Below are 6,499 nucleotides of genomic sequence, written 5' to 3'. Positions count from 1 at the left end.
GATCTCAGAGAAACCCTGTTTCAAAATAAATAAATAAATAAATAAATAAATAAATAAATAAATAAATAATAAAAAAAATATCTCCATTGTCTTTTCACTCAAGCTGTTTACCCCTCTCTCACAACCCTTCTGAGATGGTCCTACTGAAAGATCACTGTCTTTAATTTGCCTCCTTAGTGTTTTGAAGGACTATGACCCATTGGAATGGATTTGCTCATTCACTCATTCCTTGACCTTAAAGTTCCATTTTTTTTTTCATTTTTTTTCCGCCTCAGGCCTTATGAAGGAGACAGAGATGATGACACTCTAATTCCTCAGTTCAAAAAACACAGTTTAAGCCGGTGGTGGTGGCGCACGCCTTTAATCCCAGCACTTGGGAGGCAGAGGCAGGTGGATCTTTGTGAGTAGGTCAGCCTGGTCTACAGAGTGAGATCCAGGAAAGGCGCAAAGCTACACAGAGAAACCCTGTCTTGAAAAACCAAAACAAACAAACAAACAAACAAAAAACCCACCACCACCACCACCAACAACAACAAAAAACCAAAACAGTCTAAAGGAGGCTATATTAGTTTGCGATAGCTCATAGAAGAAATCTTTCCAGGAATGTGCTGGGAGTTCCAGAGACCTACCCTGCACAGCATGGCTGAGGGAAGGAAGAGGAAGATGGAAATGCTGGGACGAGATGGTGGGCTTGCAGGTGCTTGGAAGGCACACGCTAATAGTGTTTGCATAACAGGACATGTTTTGTTATCTGTAGAAAATCACAAACCTGTTGAGAATGCTTTGGGCACAGAGTTTCCAGGGACCTTGGAGAAGTGACGTGTCCTCCCGTCACAATGCAGTCCGCTGTCGTAGGACCAGAAACCTGTAAGCAGCTCACCACACACTGACACCTGGACCTGAGAGGCAGAATAAACACCTTCAAACCAGCAGCAGCAAACCCACAAACAAGCAAAATCCCAACAAAACCAAAGACCCACAAAACAAAAAGATCACATTCTCATCTTACAATAGAGAAATTGCTGCCTCCAAATATCTGTAAACAACACTCAAAACATTAATAGAATTAAAAACCCTTCTATTAATATATTGATTAAGATAATCATAACATGACAGGCAAATCTCAAGTTCAGTACAATTGTGTGTTCTTTTTTTTCTGGAATAAATTGTCAATCAGAAGTCTGTAATGAGCTATTATTTTAGTCTGTATTTTTTGCGAGTAAGAGTGTGCCCTGATGCAACCACACAACCACAACAGCCATCTTGAATGGAAAATGAAAACCGATACGTTACCACCATCAGTAGGTTTTTTTTTTTTTTTCACTAATGTTCTCCATAGCAACAGAGCCCGTTGGGTACCAAGCCTTGCATCCAGCTGTCCTGATCCTGTCATCTCTTTCACGCTGGTCTATTTCTCCAGTTTCTGTAGCTTTTGTGCCTTTCACTGATTTGAAGATTACCAGCTGGGACTGGGACTGTGTGTAGCTCAGTGCCTAGCATGTGTGAGAGGCTTGAGTTTGATACTCAGCACACGCACGTGCACACACGTATACACAGACAGACAGACAGACATACACACACACACACGTATACACAGACAGACACACACACACACACACACGTATACACAGACAGACAGACAGACAGACACACACACACGTATACACAGACAGACAGACACACACACGTATACACAGACAGACAGACACACACACGTATACACAGACAGACAGACACACACACATACACACACGTATACACAGACAGATAGACACACACACATACACACACGTATACACAGATAGACAGACAGACAGACAGACACACACACATACACACATGTATACACAGACAGACAGACACACATACATACACACACATACACACAGACAGACAGACACACACGTACGTATATACACATACACACAGACAGACACACATGTACACACACAGACACACACACATACATACACACACATACACACAGACAGACACACACGTACACACACACAGACACACATACATACACACACATACACACAGACAGACACACACACACATACACACAGACAGACACACACACACATACACACACATACACACAGACAGACACACACGTACATACACACAGACACATGTACATACACACACATACACACAGACACACACATACACGAACATACACACACGTACACACACACAGACAGACAGACAGACAGACAGACACACACACACACACACACACACACACACACACACACACACGCAGGGTGGTGGGGGAAGGGGGGAGATTCCCAGTCAATTATTTTATAAAATATCTTTCAAATTGGGTGTATCTGACGATTACTCTGGGTTAGGAGCTGGCTCTCTGTCTTGTCAGGAATGTCACAGAAGCAGTGTTTGCTGACATTGCAGCTGTTCACATGACTCAGTGCTACTGCTGACGCTGTTCACCTGATTGAAGGGTGCTAGCTAGTCTGGCTTCTTCCTTAAGCTACTGCTTTAATCTTTGCAGTTAGTAAGTATTTTGGTGAGATGTGTCTTGAAATTAGGCAAACACCTTGCTCTTCGTCAAATTTTCAGTTAACTTACTAATTTATGTTATGTAAAGCAATACTTTCCTGTTTTAGTCAATGCATCATTAATCTAGTTTGTTTCACAAAACATTCTAGGTTGGGCTGGGAAGAGCCTCTTCAAGTTGGTTCTGTGTGCTAATAGCGTTTTCCCGTCCTTCTCTGAGTACCTCCTTGGTTTCTGACTTACAGATTATTATAAACCCAGCCGGCGCTCTCATAGCCCAGCTTGACTCAGTTCCTTCTTTGGGGCTAAATATTAGGGCACACAGAAGGACAGAACGCAGGCAATGGACACAGGCTATGAAAAATGAAGCAACTTGCTTTCCTAGTTCTAATTCTGACATGAATTTTCCATGTTGGGGGTGTGGATAAGTGTGTAAAAATGTATTTGACAGTGAAAGTGTAAAATCCAAGGCAATTTGATTTGTTTTAAATCATTCATTTTATGTGTGAATGTTTCGCCTGCTCATATGTGTATGCACTATGTGCTTGGTGCCTGCAGAGGTCAGAAGCGGGCACCAGATGCCCTGGAACTGGGGTTATGGATGCTGTGAACCTTGATGTGGGTGCTGGGAATCCAACCTGGGACCTCTGCAAGGGCAACAAGTGCTCATAACTGCTGAGCCATCTCTCTAGCCTTGCAGAATGCATACTCTAACTGTTTAGACATTTATGGAGATGTAGCAACTATGGGTCTGGTTAATTTTGGTGTGTGATATTTATTTTATTTGCAAGTTTTTTTTAAATCATAAAGTTTATAGTGATGATGATGATAGAATGCTGATTCCTTTTGGTGGAGAATAGATTTATGAGAAGTTAAGTAAGTATGTTGCTGAGTGGTGGATTTATTCAGGAGACTCAATGATTCCAGGTCCTAAGGTGGATAGATACACATACATACACATACATACATACATACATACACACATACTTACATACATACATACACACAAGTGTACAGATGTTTATTCTGACATCGCATCTATTTATTAAAAGCCGTAGACAGATACCTACAATTGTAATTCAACTTTATAAGTTCATGTACTGTGCCCCTCCCCTACATGTGTAACTTCATTTTTGGAAGTGAGAACCTCACTTCCCTTAGCCTTAAAGCATCTGCATTCGATCAGTTCTTCCATGTGGAACCAGTCCTCCACTGTCCCCATTCTGACATCCGGGCTCTGACCTGGGTTCCAGGCTATTCAGGGACAGCTTCATCATCTGGCTTGGGCTCTGATACCTTGTGAGTGACCCCCCCTCCCCCATGTGGACAGCCCCTTCACTCAGTGAGAGCCTGATTCTCCATACCGTCCTGTCTCACTTGACCCCCCTCCCCCGATAGCCCACATTGTGCCGCCATGACTCCATGGCCTGGCACAGAAACAGTGCTCTGTGCTCAGAGGTTTTCAGACGAAACAACTTAGGAAGAAGCAGAATTGGACAGGAGAGGGGAAGAGGAAAAGGGACTGTAATAACTACAGTTAGCATCCTTAAAAAGCCTTCCTTTCTGTTGCTAGAGATTGACCCCAGGGCCCTGAACATGCCAGGCAAATTGTCTTCCCCCAGTCCCTCTATCGTCCTTATTAAGTTTTCTCGGCTGCTTTGTACAGCCTCCTGTGTCCTCTTATCATGGGACTTTGTAAAAGCCTCTGCCCCAGCAGGCAGCATAGAGGTGACTCAGAACTTGGACGGAGTTATATACAATCACCACTCTTCAGCGAGAGTGTAAGAGGGCTCTTATCTTCCTATGCTCCATTTTCTTTATCCCCCCCCCCCCCCCGTCACCAAAAAGAAATAATAACAGCATCTAGTTTCATTCCCATATTATCAACATTTCATGGATATTTATACATGAATGGATTGTCATTACCTTTAATTAAATCTGTAAAAATCAACTCATTTCCTCCTATGTCACCTTTTCAGAGCTCCCATGTTCAGAAATGCATCTGTTATTTTAAAACATGAATGTTTAATAACATTCATCAATCACCTGTGATATAATGGGCATTGTAGCTGAGGATGAGGATCTGGGAGCAGAAGGTGATACCTTTACCTTCAAGAGGCTTACAGTCCAGTGGGGGGGGGGGAGGAGTGACAGATAAACCAGCCCTGTCTTTGCAAATTCTAAGAGGTTGGAGGCTCAGATAAGAGCCGTAGGAAGGAAGAGCCAGGAAAAGCCTTCCAGGTGGGTCAAAGGTCTGGATGGAGATGTGACTTCTGGCTCATCGTGAGACAACAGGCTTGACCACATTGCAGAAGGAGCCTCTGGGGAGGGAAAAGGATTGAGGTCCCGGTGAAGGTCAGGTGACTGTCACCTGAGGGACCAGGAGGATGCTGGGGGATTACTTTCTGCATCTCATTCACTTTGTGTTAACCCTTCCTAGTTCACTGGACTCAGGCAAACCCTAACCATTCCTTCCGGTTTCCACTTGGAGCTTTTCCTTACCTCATCCCAAAGCAATCTCTCCCCTGAACTTTTATGTCCATTTCTATCTCACACTGTGACATGAGAGTCACGACATGTGTTGTATCCATGGAATGATTGCTATTTTTAAAAGCTATTTACTTTTATCACTTAGTTTGGTCTACACAGTAGAATCAGCCTTATTTCCCTCAGTGTTATCTTGAGCTGCTGAAATAACTGCTGTTTGTGCCTCTGTCCCCATTTAGATTGAGGACCTCTTCAACACAACAGCTTTGTCCCTCACGAAGTCCACCATAAGATCTCACACAGAACTGGTGTTCAATGCCTGTAGCAGCTAATTTTTCTAGAGATTTATTTCTTTTATTTTATGTGTATGAGTGAACCACATGCATTCTTAGTGCCCATGGATGTCAGAAGAAGGCATTAGATCCCTTGGTTGTAAGCCTCCATGCTGGGGATCGAACCTGGGTCCTCTTCATGAGTAGCAAGTGCTCTAAATCATGGATTCATCTTTCCGGTCCCCAAAATGTGGTTTCTCTCTTTCTGAAATCATGTGACCTTGCTTAATACTGCACTGACTCCTTTCAGAATACGTGCTGGCATGTTTAATCTTCGTAGGCTTCCAGGGTTAAGTCGAGGAAGCAGATGCATATTTTATGGATTAGAATGATGCCTTAGCTTTAGAAAATTGAGTTTAGTCCTCTATATATGGGATTTCTTTTGCATGTAAAAAATTCATTACAGTTCAAGCCATTATTTTAAATATCTATCTTACCTGTCCATGAAAAGCCAACTACTATTGAAAACAAGGTCACTCGTAGTACAAATGAATCGACAAACTAGAGGAACATTTCACAAAAATGTATTCAACTGTAAGAGTTTCTTCATGTCTTCCCACTTTCACATCTGGGCATATGCTGTAGCACCTTGCTTCCTCCACTTGACATACCGCGCTTACTCTTCAGTTGAGTTTCTACACACTAAAAAAAAAAAATCTGTTCCAGTGCCCTATTCACTTAGCTATCCAGGCAGGCCAGGGACCCTCCCTCCATAATCCACTGTAGAATTGAATTTGCCACAACTGGCCACCAGATGATCTGCTCTTCAGAGTTACTATTGGTTCTGTGGGTCCTTTTAAACAAACTGAGGAATGAGTTCTAATCCCAGCTCTGCTACTTGATTTGCTGGGTGGCTTGAGTAACTCCTCATTTTACCCTTCACAGCCCCTGGCTCCCCACCTTGCAGTTAACATCCAGAACTTCTAACTCCAGGTGCCCCACAAGCCTGGCCACTTTGGATAATCACAGTAATGACCAACATCCCGAGATAATGGATTTCCTGAAGCTTCTCTTCAAGAAGGGCTTCTGACACAGTTGAGCGCACTAAAGAAGGTTGACTACAAGAGATTAAAAAGTACAGGAGGAAAAAAAAAAAAAAGCAAAGTTCTGTAAGGAAAACGAAGGAAGTGGATATGAGAAAAAGCCGGTGGCAAATTCAA

The sequence above is a fragment of the Peromyscus eremicus genome, chromosome 4, assembly GCF_949786415.1.
Source record: "Peromyscus eremicus chromosome 4, PerEre_H2_v1, whole genome shotgun sequence".
Lineage (NCBI taxonomy): Eukaryota > Metazoa > Chordata > Mammalia > Rodentia > Cricetidae > Peromyscus > Peromyscus eremicus.
This window is presented reverse-complemented; position numbering follows the sequence as displayed.